Here is a 13,965-nt window from a genome sequence, read left to right as displayed (position 1 = left end):
CTCAGCCTTCTGTAGCCTTATGCAGACAGAGGGCTGTGGTGTGGCCTAGTCAGTGTATTCCCAAGGCCTTTGAGGAAAGTATCTCCAAATGAGCATTAGATGGTCATTTGGGGATTCAGTCAATCTAGAATCAATTCTTCTGTATCTCAGGGTGAAGGGTGTTAAGGGATGAGAAGAGGGTGCTGATGGGAAGAGGAAAGATTAATGAATCCTCAAAGGTTATACAGTGAAGGGGATCAAGGTTGGAGATAGAATTTAGGTTGCTAATCAGTTGTCTTTATTTTATTATTTAATTTTTTTTTTTTAGGGCCTGGTATATGGAAGGTCACAGGCTAGGGGTTGAATCAGAGCCATAGCTGCCTGCCTATGCCACAGCCACAGCAATGTGGAATCCTTAACCCACTGAGCAGGGCCAGGGATCAAACCTGTGTCCTCATGGATATTAGTGGGGATTGTTACTGCTGAGCCACAATGGGACGTCTACTAATCAGCTGTCCTTAAAAAAGAGAGGCTATCTTGAGTTGTTCTAGTTGGCCCAATACAATAATAATTGTCCTTAGAAGTGGAAGAGGGAGGCAGGAGAAGAGTCGGGGAAAGAGATGTGCTGATACAGTCAGGATCAGAGAGATGCTATGTTGTTGGCTTTGAAGATGGAGGAGGGTCCATGAGTCAATAAATGTGAGTGGCCTCTAGAAGATGGAAAAAGAAAGTAAATGAATTCTCTCCTAAACTTTCAGAAGGGAATGCACCTTGAATTTAGTCTAGTAAAACCAATGTCGGATGTATGGCCGATAGAATTGTAAAATAATAGATTTGTGTTGTTTTAAACTTCTGATTTTGCAATAATTTGTTATATCACAGTAGAATACAGATACAATAGTAAACTAGTATACTGCTGCATGATACAAGGTCTCTGGTTAAGAAACAAGTAAAGGATGCCTGGGGCTCAGGAATCAGAGATGAGAGTCTGGGGCTGGATGGAGTGAAATCTTGGACGGGAGGTAATCATCGGGAAGGAAAAAGAGCCCAAGGCTTAGGGGCATGGTCTTAGGGAAAGGGCAGAGCTACCAGGAGGGATTGAGTTAAGAGCCCAGAAAAAAGCGATTCAGCTCTAGCAGTCAGAGAAGCAGTGTTGGGGATTTAGAGTACATGGGTAATAGCATAGAGGCGATACTTGGATGGGGAAAGTGTTTTTGGGAACAATGGATTTGTGTCAGGCTGGATAACAAACAAACAAACAAACAAAAAGGAATGGAAAGAGCATGGGGCCATGCATCAGGAAGTCTGGATTTTAGTCATTTTGTGATCTGAGCTGTTTGACACAAATATCCTAGGCCTCAGTCTTCCCATATGTAAGATGAGGGGCTGAGAGTCTCAGGATTGCTTCCAAGATTCAAATGAAATTCACACAATTTGTGAAGAAGTTTGGTGAGCTCTTTAATAACCTGACTGTGGTTATAGCATTTCAGGTCATGATGTCATTAAGTCAGTGTCCTTGGACACACCTCAATGCATTGCATGGAGATGACAGTGGAATATGGCTTCCCTCTTAGCCAAGTAGCTGTGCTCCATTTGTGAGTGTTCATCACCTTACTTCAACATAGAAATAATGCCCTTGGAACATGCAAGTCTCCCCATGATCGAAATATTTCTTATTTACAAAGTTATATGCATGTGATGCTTTTCAGGGGGACAAGTTCAGTGTCTTTGCAAACGGCTATCTCTGATTCTTTTTGGGGTAGGCAGATAGTAGCCATTTTGAAGTTGACCAAATAGAGAATCACAGATATTGATCCCCAAATCTCTCTGAATTCTTAAGCATTAAGTATTCCAGAATCCTGAAATACTGAATTCGGTAAAAATGTCTTTGCATTCTGTTTGATTTTGTACACTTTTCAGTTTCTCACAAACCTTTTACTGACAGAGCATCGTAGCATCTGCCAGTGATAGGGCAACCAGAGGGTTTGGCAGCTTGTGGGTGGGAGTTTCAGGGTTTGGGGACTTGGCGGCAGTTAGATTGGGCTGTTGGTGTGGGAGGATGGAACTGTGTATTGATGATGGTCTTGGCTTTTTCTAAATCACAATCGCATCATATGAGATAGCTGAATTTATGTTGAGCTTTACAAAAGCCTCCTGGGAAAAGGGCAAAACTGGTTTTAGTGCGTAAGAAATTTATTTATGGCAATTATGGTACCAAACTGAGACTGGAGACTGTTGAGAATCTGGACTGCTTTCTGGTGGAGAGAAAAAAAAAAACTATTTCACTTTTTAAAGTAGGAATCATATAGTAGAATCACTTTGTAGTTACAGAGATTTTTGAAAGCCTTCTTGTCCTTTCCATAGGGTGACAGGCTGGATATTCTTGTCGTACTAATTCAGATAAGGATGGAAAAAAGGGGGTGGAAATAAAATAGCCAGTTCCTAGAGAGGTAGTTTGAGGATGTCAAAGTATGGTTGGCCAGGTTTCTTATGACTCATCTGCACAGCAGAGCTGTATGACTGGTCCTCTTGGAAACACAGGGTCACAGCTTTCTGTAGTATTAAGATGACTCACAGAGAAGGGGGCTGTAGGTCTCATTACAGGTTTATCTGATGTTCAAAGATGTGACTTATGTCTTTAATTTGATTTGACTTTTTAAACTTCTAGTACCCTGATTTTCAGTAATAGAATGTCATAGAAGGACAATTGTATTAAATGATTCTTTTTGAAACAGAAGATTAGAAAACTAGAGTTAGATACTTGAGTGCCTCAGTCCTTGCACGTTGTCCTCTAAAATGGATTATTTTTTGTTCTTTTTATTTTTTTATTTTTTTAAAGTTGTAATCAATTGTTACTTCCCCAATATATTTTTTTTCTACTGTACAGCATGGTGACCCAGTTACACATACATGTATTCATTCTTTTTTCTCACTTTCTTTTTGCCATTTTCTTGGGCCACACACTTGGCATATGGAGGTTCCCAGGCCAGGGGTCGAATTGGAGCTGTAGCCGCCGGCCTATACCAGAGCCACAGCAACGAGGGATCTGAGCCGCATCTGCGATCTATACCACAGCTCACGGCAACGCCAGATCCTTAACCCACTGAGCAAGGCCAGGGATCGAACCTGCAACTTCATGGTTCCTAGCCGGATTCACTAACCACTGAGCCACGACAGGCACTCCTTTCTCATATTTTCATGCTCCATCATAAGTGACTAGACATAGTTCCCAGTGCTACACAGCAGGATCTCATTGCTAATCCATTGCAAAGGCAATAGTCTGCATCTATTAACCCTAAGCTCCCAATCCATCCCACTCCCTCTTCCTCCCCCCTTGGCAACCACAAATCTATTCTCCAAGTCCATGATTTTCTTTTCTGTGAAAAGGTTCGTTTGTGCTGTATATGAGATTCCAGATATAAATGATATCATATGGTATTTGCTTTCTCTTCCTAACTGACTTCACTCAGTATAAGAGTCTCTAGTTCCATCCATGTTGCTGCAAATGGCATTATTTTATTCTTTTTTTATGGCTGATTAAAATGGATTACTTTTGGTAAGAGTCTCACAAGAGTACTTCCAGTGCAGTGTGGTATAATGTAATCTATTGACAACACAGGTGGGATATATTAAACACTTTGGCTTTTCCAGTCACTTTTTTCTACTAAACTCTAGCATCTTCTTTTCCCTTCCTTTAATTGCATCTTAGGTAAGTATCAGAACATTCTGATCATTTTTGATGCATAAGCTCAGTACGACACAGTTTAAAACTCCAGTTATCATATCTAGTTTAAAATTTTCCCCTTAACCATTGCTTGAGGGACTCCTTCCTTCCTGGGTTGGAAGGGGAATTGGAGAAAGAGAGGAAGAGAAAGTGAAGGAGATAGAGATAGATAGATGATAGACAGATAGACAGATAGATAGATGGATAGATAGATTCTAAGATATCTCTGCTTTTCCTCTCTGTCATGTAGACCACCTTGGATTGGGGTAAGAAGTGCTTGGGTAGAGGAGGTAACAATAGTCTTATACACTTGACCACTTGGCAGTTGTAGGAAGCACCTATTCTTTGATCACTGGTTTTATCTGCTTCTGGCAGCCTCTGCTGATGTAATGGTCTCTACATGACAGTTTCTTGTTCAGGCCAGTCTGGTCCACTAGGTCCACAATGTTTTCCTTAGAGAGGGCAGCCTTCATGCGGGTCATACCTCCAGTGCTTTCTCTGGTAGAGAGGACTCATTGGTCCTGGGTATCTGGATAGCCCTTTTAATCTCTTTGTCCCTCCTCTGTTCTGTGGTTCTTGCAATGGACTGACGGAAACCACTGAGATTTTCTTCCATATTTTCTGTTATGAAACTGGGGTGGAGGTGCCACACATCCTTTCTTCCTAGGGTTACTGCTCTACTTTCTCAGTGTGCTGCAGCAGGGATACTCCAGGAAGTCTCTTGCCTTCAGAAATCTACAGTGAGATGTGGGCACAAGTCTCTGTGTTCATTTTCATGCCTGTTTTCAGGCCAAGACCTCCCTAGAACTCTCTCACCAGGCTTCCCTCTGCTCTACTCACAGTGAGATGAGCATGGCACATCTCTACCGCACAGTGAGATGCCAGCAGGCTCCCTTTCTTGTAGTTACTCCCAACTCTGCTAGGAGTCCTCTTGGAGCAGCAATCCCCCTTCCTTCCAACAAACCTGGCAACATAGGATAGGGAAAAGACAATTTCCTCACAAGTACTATACTCTGCAAGGCTAGGGACTCTGATCAATGTCCTCTCCCTGCCCAGGCTTCTTACATGAACTGGGAAGAGGTGTGAGAGTTGTAGAGATGGTTTTGACTACCAGTAAGTAAGCCTTGAGGGAAGGTGTCTGTTCTTTTTGATATGGAGACTCAGTGCCTGCAGATTTCATCTGTAGACCCTCGTGCCACTTCTGGGCCACAGGAAAAGTTCCACTCAACATCCTGGGATACTAATATCTGGTTTTATATAAAACTATGTTTTCTTGTCAGTCAGTGCAGTTTCAGTGTTGTATGATGGTGTGGTGCTTTTCATGTTTTTTATTTTTGTATCCGTCAACTCATACCCCTAGGAAAGTCATAGAAAATAATGGCTTATAAAAGTAATATAAAGCTTTGTTTATTTCAGCAGTGATTTTTTTCAGGAAATATTTGATTTCCCTGGCTAGATGCTGTTAATACAGTAGGACTTTGTATATGCATTGTTTATTATACTAAGGATTTACTCTGTAGGTCAAATCATGGTCTTTATGATGTGTTCCACGTAATAAAAACCCAGGGAAGCAGTAGAGTGTGTGTTGGAGTCAAGTCAACTTGGCTAGAATCAGCAGCTATGTGAGGCTGGTGAGTCACTTAACATCTTCCGTACAGGCAAAATAAAAATACTACTACCTACCCACCTAAGAGGGTTACGAGGTCTCAGTTGAATAATGTAGAAAAAGTGTTTACGATTGCCTGGATCATAGGAGGTATATGCTAAGGTTAGCTACTTTTATTATCTTTATGATATAGATAATGCCATATTACCTTTATGATTATTTGATTCCACTATAATTTGAGTCAAAACCTATCAGATTGGGCTGGGGAGGGCAAGACTGGGAATTTCTGCTAGATATAAGGAAGTGTAACATATATATCATGTTAGTGGGAAAAGGAGTCATGTTCGGAAGAATAGACAGTAGAGTTTAGGGACTCCATCTAGAAGATGGGGGGATGTGAGATCAGGGAGTAAAGTCAAAGAGTGCGGAGAAGTAAAGTTTAGGCATAACCCAGAAAGAATAAGCTTGGTAGTTATGGATTTGAAAGACACAGTCCAGAACACATTTCAGAGAGTGAGTGACCTGGGATTGTAGGTTGGATCAAACCAAGTCGCTGTCAACAGTGCTGCTTAGGATGTGAGAGAAGGTCCTTCCCTTAATGCTAATTTGATTAGAAAAAACTCTTGTTCAAATTTCTACTTTTTGATCATAAGTGGAGTTCAACATATATTTTAGCTGTTTGCATTTCTCCTTTTGTGAACTATCATGTGATTTGGAATTTGTTTATTGAAACTTCAGGTTTTTTTTTCTTTTTTTTTTTTTGTCTTTTGAAAATTAAAGTATAGTCGATTTACAAGGTTTTTTTTATAATTAATCTTGATAATAGTGATATATTTTTTACCCATGCCTGTGGCATGTGGAAATTCCTGGGCCAGGAGTTGAACCTGCACCATATTATCGTTGAGCTGCTGCAGTGACAATGCCAGATCCTTAACCTGCTGAGCCACAAGAGAATTCTCTGTCAGTTATATTTGCTGCGAGTATTTTTCTCCACTTGTATTTTCTTTTAGTTTAAAAAATTTTTTTATTATGGGTAAATTTCAAATATTTGCTTTAAAAAAAGCAGAATGTAATGACCCCTCCCCCCATGTACCCATCACCTAGCTTCAGTACTTTTCAAATTCTGCTATTCTTGCTCATCCAACTCCACCTGCTCCTCATTTACTTCCACCCACTCTTTCCTACTTGAGGTTGTTTTTATTCTTTATAGTTTTTAAATTTGTAAGTAAAGTTTATATACCTATGTACAGATCTTAACTTTTCAATTTGGATAAGTGGATACACTTGAGTAAAACATTGACAAGGCTAAGAATCACACTCATAGACTCTGGGGAAAAGGGATAACCCTCCTGCCACTGCTTCCACAGACAGAAAAGGTAAAGACAAGCAAGTGTCTCACATCCTGAGTCTTGAGTCACAGAGCCAGTGCTGCATAAAGTCACACATCCAAGGAAGCCAGGAATCAATATGACTTGGGTTTGTCTTGGCTGGGACAGGGCCTGCGTCAAGAAACAGGTTCTTAAGTAAACCCGGATTTTGACTAAAGGCCTTGGGGTCTGGAGGAGGCCACTTTCTTCTCTTCTCCCAGCTGTAGGTTCATTTCCTTCTTCTTTCACTGCCTCTGAGAAGCAGATCCTTTTGGGAGAATGTCAAGGTGGGGGTAGGGTAGGCGAGCAAACACTCTGAGCTTGGCAGTGGGGCCAGTTTGCACTTTTAGGGTATACGGGATCATATAAATCACTAAAATGAAAAGGAAACCTATGGAATGGGAAAATATTTGCAAACCATATATCTGATAAGGGGTTAATATCCCCACTGTATAAGGAATTCATAATTCAATAGCAAAAAAGCAAATAACCTGATTAAAGAATGGGCTAAGGACTAAATAGACATTTTTCAAAAGGCATGTAAATGTCCCATAGGTACATTAAAGATGCTCAACATCACTAATCATCAGAACAGTACAAATCAAAACCACAATGAAATGTCATCTACACCTGCTATGATGTGTTAAAGATAACACGTAAAGATAAGTTATTTGTTAAGATACATTAAAGACACGATAAGTTATGTGTTAAGATATGTTAAAAGATAACAAGAGTTTGCAAGAATGTGGGGAAAGGGAATCCTTGTACACTGTAGGTTGGAATGTAAATTGATACAGTCACTATGGAGAACAGTGTAGAAATTCCTCAAAAAATTAAAAAAAGAACTATTATATGATCTAGCAATTCTACTTAGGTATATAACCTGATGAAATGAGATCAGTATCTCAAAGAGATATTTGCACTCCCATTGTTCATTGTAGCCTTATTCACAATAGCCAAAATATGGAAATAACCAAATTTTGTCAATTGATGAATGGATAAGGAAAATGTGATATATAAAATGGAATATTATTCAGACTTAACAAAGAAGGAAATCCTGTCACCTGCAACAACATAGATGAAACCAGAGAATATGCTAAGTGAAATAAGCCAGACGTAGAAAGACAAATATTGCATGATCTCACTTATATGTGGAATCTAAAAACAAACAACAAACCATCAACAAATACAAAAAGCTGAACTCATACTAACTAGGAGTGGAATGGTGGTTACCTGAGTCTGGGGAGTTGAGGGAAGGGGAGATTTTTTAAAAAAGAAAACAAAGTAAAATGGTGGTTGCCACGGGCTGTGGAGAGGTGGTCATAGGGAGTTGTTTAATGAATTCAGTTTCAGAGTTGTAAGATGAAAAGAATTCAGGAGATGGATGTTGGTGATGGCTTTACAATGGTACGAGCTCAATACCAATGAACTGTATACTTAATTATAGTTAAGATAATTAACTTATGTTACATATATTTTACCACAATAAAAGAGAGAAAGTTGGAAAAAATGTGTTGAAATATATAAGCAAGGGGCACATATGTTCAGATATTGCAGAGATAAGGTAGATAACAGAAAGATATTATGGTGGAAATGTTTGGTGGTTCCTCAAAAATTTAACATAGAGTTATCATATGATCCAGCAATTCTACTCCTAGGGGTACACCAGAAATTAAAAACTGGGACTCAAATAGGTATGTGTACACCAATGTTATAGTGGCATTATTCACAATAGCTAAAAGGTGGACATAACCCAAGTGTCTATCAGAGGATGAATAGATAAACAAAGTGTGAAATGTACATAAAATAGAATATTATTCAGCTGTAAAAAGGAATAAAATTCTGATACATGCTGTAACATGGATGAACCTTGAAAACATCATGCTCAGTGAAATAAGCCAGACAAAAAGGGACAAATATTATATGATTCAGCATTCCCATTGTGGCTCAGTGCTTATGAACCTGACTAGTATCCATGAACATGCAGGTTCAATCCCTGGCCTTGCTCAGTGGGTTAAGGAACAAGCATTGCCATGAGCTGTGGTGCAGGTCGCAGATGCAGCTTGGATCTGTTTTTGCTGTGGCTGTGGCATAGGCTGGCAGCTGTAGCTTCGATTCAACCCCTAGCCTGGGAACTTCCATATACCACAGGTGCAGCCCTAAAAAGAAAAAAAATATTATATATGATTCCACATACACAAGGTGTATAGAAAGCAAATTCATAGAGGCAAAAGTAGAATAGAGGTTATCAGCAGCTGGGGTGAGAGAAGAAATGTAGTTATTACTTAATGGGTAGAGTTTCTGTTTGGGATAATGAAAAAGTTCTGTAAATGATTGTGATGGTTGTATAACATCATGAATTTGAATGTACTTAATTCCACTGAATTGTATACTTATAAATGATTAAAATGGTAAATTTCATGTTATTTATATTTTGCCACACTCAAATTTTTCTAAAAAGAAAAAAAAAACCATATTAATCTGTCACTTAAAAACTATTTTATGATTTTTAAGATGATTTCCATGACTTTTTTCCAACATACATTTTTTACATATAATTCATTCTTTATATTTTCTTTTAGGCATTAAAAAGTTCAGTTTGTGCATATAACCTTATTATCTATCTGAAAATTTTTTATGAGATATAGATACAAATTTCTCAGAGCATTATTTCTCCTCTGACTGATTAGTGATCTTTATTATATATTAAACATATACTATAAGCTCTGTTTATGTGTAAATTTTATTATTGACTTCAAGAATATCAAATGGACTTTTGCCTCATTATGCTTTTTAGTTATGGAAATGTGGATGCTGAGCCTCTGGTCATGTATTTACCTAAGACATCTCTTTTGGGTATCATGGTTATCCCATGTTAGGATAAACTCAGTGTTCTTAGGATTTAAGTATCAAGTAACATTCTAGCTCATACAAATTTATTAATCTTTCTGCATATTGCCCAAAGCTCAACACTACTGGTGTTGACAAGAAACAATACATACCATCTTCAGTTTCATTGTAGGGTCAGATGAATTAAAAAAGGAAATCTGCTTCTATACCATTTGTAGAGCCATTAGTTGTTATTATGTCATATTTGTTCTTATAAATAATGTCCTTCTATACTATCCTTCCAGCTGAACTGGTGGCTGTTAATTCAGCAAATTAAATTTTCCAAGCAAAAAAAGTTGTCCTCATCTCAATCTTATGAATATAATGCCTAGTGGTGAATATAATCCTTCCATTATCAGCCTCATTCATCACACTAAGGCAAGTGGTCAGAACTGTGATATTGAACATGGCAAAGGCTGGTAAATATTCCTCTAGCTTAATTCCGCTGATAGATTTTATTTCTTCACTTTAACAATGATCTGTCTATCTAAATATAGGACTGTATTTAGAGGGTATATATTTTCAATATTGAGCCACTTGAGATCTTTTTAGAACACTTTAATTGAAACCATTAATCCATTGTCCATTTGAATGTGCTGGTCTCTGGGCTGCTTGCCCGATGATACTGCATCTGAGTTTAGTAACTGTTAGATCATATTGAGGGGTTCAGGCTGATGAAGTAGGGAGCTCTAGTATTATCATGTATTTTTTTTGGGATTTCACCATCCTAGCCAATTTCTACTTCCATTTGGATTCTTGTTCTCTTGTATCTAAGAGATCCAAAAGAAACAGTCCCACTATTTATTGTTACTGAATAGAGTATCAGAACTTAGTTGACTGTTTCTTAATTTTTTTTGAGCTTCCTTATGTTCCTGGTATGGTCTGCACTGATTTTTCTGGACTTGACCAACTGATCAAACAATTCTACCTCCTCTTTTGTGATAGATGCCTAATACTAGACAGAAGCAGGAATCCCAGCCTCAGTTGCAGTAGGAAATCTGGCTGAGGTTTGGTTCATGGATTCTGTGGAGGAAGGATATTTTATTGGAGTCAGTGCCTGCAGAGTTGGTAGGTTTCAGGAGTTTCTGTGGAAAACAGGGAGGTTTTTATGGATTTTAGGAAACAGAATTGGTATTTGATATAGAGTTGTTGAGTGTTCAGGGATTTAAGGAGAAATAGGCACATATTTCTGGAGCTTTGGCTATTTCCTAGGATTCATGGAGCAGAGGTTTTTATAACCTTACCTATGTATCAAAGGCTCCTTTAGTAGGTTCAAGATAGGATGGAGGAAACAGAACTTGTTGCACAGCCTAATGACATGGGTATGAGCAGTACTGTCCAAACAGTAATTGTTAATTTGTTCCTGTCCAACCAACCCAAGAAGAATGGTTCCCAGCTCTTGGGGATATAACTGTGATTGAGCTCTTAGGCTCTGCTAAAGAAATGGCCAGAAGAGAGGGTAAGCAACTAATAAGAGGGATGAGTACAGTTGAACCATTGCTTCATGAGTTCAAATCTTGCAATTATAGTTGTTTTGTTAAATAAGAGGGGTTTTTTATTTTGTTTTGTTTTCTCCTTTATTAAGGGCTTGCAAAACACTCTGTTCCATTGAAAGAGTGATCAGCTGAAGCTGAAAGAATCAGGCCTTAGTAGTGTCAAATCCGAAGAAAGAGCAGTAAGGGTGAGATCCCAGGGTTAGAGACTCAAGAATAAAGGTTTGAAATAGTAAGGATTGCAGTATTTAGATTAACAAGGGACAAACAGATAGCAGAATTAAATAAGGTTATGCCTAACAGGCATAAGGTACTGGCAATAAGAAGGCAGGACTTTGGAAACTTGATCTTGTTTAATTTTTAGAAAAAAAGAGTAGAATGTATTAAATATGATAACCCCCCAAATTCCTCTAGTGAATAATTTAAAGTAAAATTCTGTCTCTGTTGAGGCAGTAGCAGTCTTGTGCCAGTAAAAAAGTGGTCTCTAGCAGGTTTAAGTATTAATAATGTAGATTAAAAACTACCCCCTATAATAGCACAACACATTCGTGAATATTCTTGCAAAAATGTATAAAATTATAAGTATGTATGTATCACATACTTAAGACACCTTTCATCTGTGAATCTAGCCATGTGTGTATGTATGTATGCATGTATGCATGTATGTATATATGTATGCATGCATCTATCTTTGTATCTATAATACAAAATTAGCTTTATTTCTTTCCTAATATTGTGCTTTTATTTTTGGTTTGCTATTTGTGTTAAATGACTCAGAAACGGAAGTGAAAAAATCATTTTGACTAGATATTTTTTTCTGTTAGGGTTGTTGTAATGCTTACATAATACGAATACAAACCTCTGAATGTTTATTAGATGTCTGGTGCTAGGTTTCTGTGTAAAACAACAGTACCAGCCCCCTAACTTCCATGCCTCTCTAATTATATGTAAACTAGTTTAAGATCATCAAGTACAATGATTCATCACTCCAAGGTGCTCTGCGAAAGCCTACATTGTTACAAGACTATTGTTCCCTACTGAATATATTTATTTTGAGCTTTAGTTAATTTTTTTATTTTTAACATAAGCTCCAGATCTCTATCTGCACTTATTATGTAAGAAATAATAAACACTTGAAGGTAGTTATCTACTTAAAAAATTACTTCTTTTGCTAAAAACAGAAGGGTGCTACATTCTTAGAAATGTCTGATTAGATTTATTGCTATCATTATCAGCAGCATCATAATTACCATCATCATCATCATCACCATCATCATCATTATCCGTTAGTATTTGTTGCTAACCATTTAGTTCATGGATTATTTTAAGTTCCGGTAGCATTTAAAAATAGTATACATAAATAACAGAGTCCTTGTACTTAGAGAAAAAGAGAGAAAAATGAATACTGGTCAATATTATGAGTAGTTCCTAACTTTCAAATGTGTTAGTTTCCAAATTTTGTTTTTAAGGTAGTTTGTTTGAACTGGGAGCCCTTTTTATTGCTTGGTTGGTGAACAGTGATGTATATGGGGTATATATATCCAGTTTTGCTCACCCAAACTCATTCAAGAATTGAAACTCTGTGTGTTATAATACTTATTACAGAGTATTTTAATATGGGTCTATTGGTAAAAATTTATCAAGACTCAATACAGAGCCTCCACAAGAGTTGATGGGGAGTAATATTTCTCTTTCTGCTGTCTTCATCTACTACACCCTCAAGAGAGACATGAAAACATATTCATGGCTTCTATTGTGGGTTGAATTGTGTCCCCCCAAAAGATATGTTGAAATCTAGGTACCTATGAAATAGGGTCTTTGCAAATGTGTTCCTGTTTGGAGATAGGGTCTTTGCAAATGTGTTCCATTTAATATGTGGTCATATTACATCAGGATGAGTTCTAGTCCAATGACCGGTGTCCTTTTAAGAAGAGGGAAATTTGGACACAGAGACAGAAAGAATGCTACGTAATGATAGAGGCAGAGATTGGGGCGATATGTCTACAAGCCACGGACTGACAAAGATTGCCAGCAACCACTAGACACTAGGAGGAGGCGAGGAAAGAATCTTCCCCAGGACCTTCAGAGAGCACAGAGCCCTATTGACACTTTGATTTTGGACGTCTGACCTCCAAAACTCTGGAACAGTAAGTTTCTGCTGCTTTAAGTCATCAAAGTTTGTGATTATTTGTTTTGGCTGCAAAAATATGATTTTTAAGTTAAAAAAACCCCAAACTTGACCATTAGAAATTTCTCATTTATCTTTCTGCTCCACAATAACTCTGAGACTGGACTTATTACTAAAACAAAACTTGACACGTGCTGTGGACTGAATGTTTGGGTCTCCCCCAAATTCACATGTTGCAATCATAACCTATAATATGATAATTTTAGGAGATGGGGTCTTCAGGAAATAATTAGGTCATAAAATGGAGTCATTGTGAATGGCTTCAGTTCCCTTATAAAGGGACCCCAAGAGCTTTCTCTCCCTCTTTTCACCAAGTGAGAATTCATGAGAAGATTACTGCCTATGAACCAGGAAGCAGGTCCCCACCAGACACCGAATCTGCTAATGCCTTTGTCTTGGACTTCCAGCCTTCAGAACTGTGAGAAATAAATGTTTATTGTTTTAGCCACCCAATCCATGGTAGTTTTGTTATAGCAACCTGAACAGACTAAGCATACTGAAGTGTGGTATGTGGTTTAGGTTGCCATCTTAAAACACAGCTGTGGTGATAATCTTTAATTACTATATTGTTAGTGCTTTTAAAAATGCAACTTATTTAGTTCATTATGAATTTTAAGTTACAGATAATCCATAGTGAGTAACACAATTTGTAGAATTTCAATGACAAGACATGAATATATAAAAAATAGTACTACAGACCTTACACAACAGAAACCTGT

General features: G+C 37.9%; 1 protein-coding gene across 37 annotated transcripts in view; it reads left to right on the top strand.

Moving 5' to 3' along the window:
• ALG2 (ALG2 alpha-1,3/1,6-mannosyltransferase) overlaps positions 1–13,965 on the top strand; it is a 588,615-nt gene that overhangs the window by 34,382 nt on the left and 540,268 nt on the right. The gene's annotated exons all lie outside the window — the stretch shown is intronic.

The sequence above is a fragment of the Sus scrofa genome, chromosome 1 (assembly GCF_054392235.1).
Source record: "Sus scrofa isolate SSC_HxYL_T2T_F1_AM1 chromosome 1, Sscrofa_HxYL_maternal_Yorkshire_Landrace_v2.0, whole genome shotgun sequence".
NCBI lineage: Eukaryota > Metazoa > Chordata > Mammalia > Artiodactyla > Suidae > Sus > Sus scrofa.
This window is presented reverse-complemented; position numbering and strand designations above follow the sequence as displayed.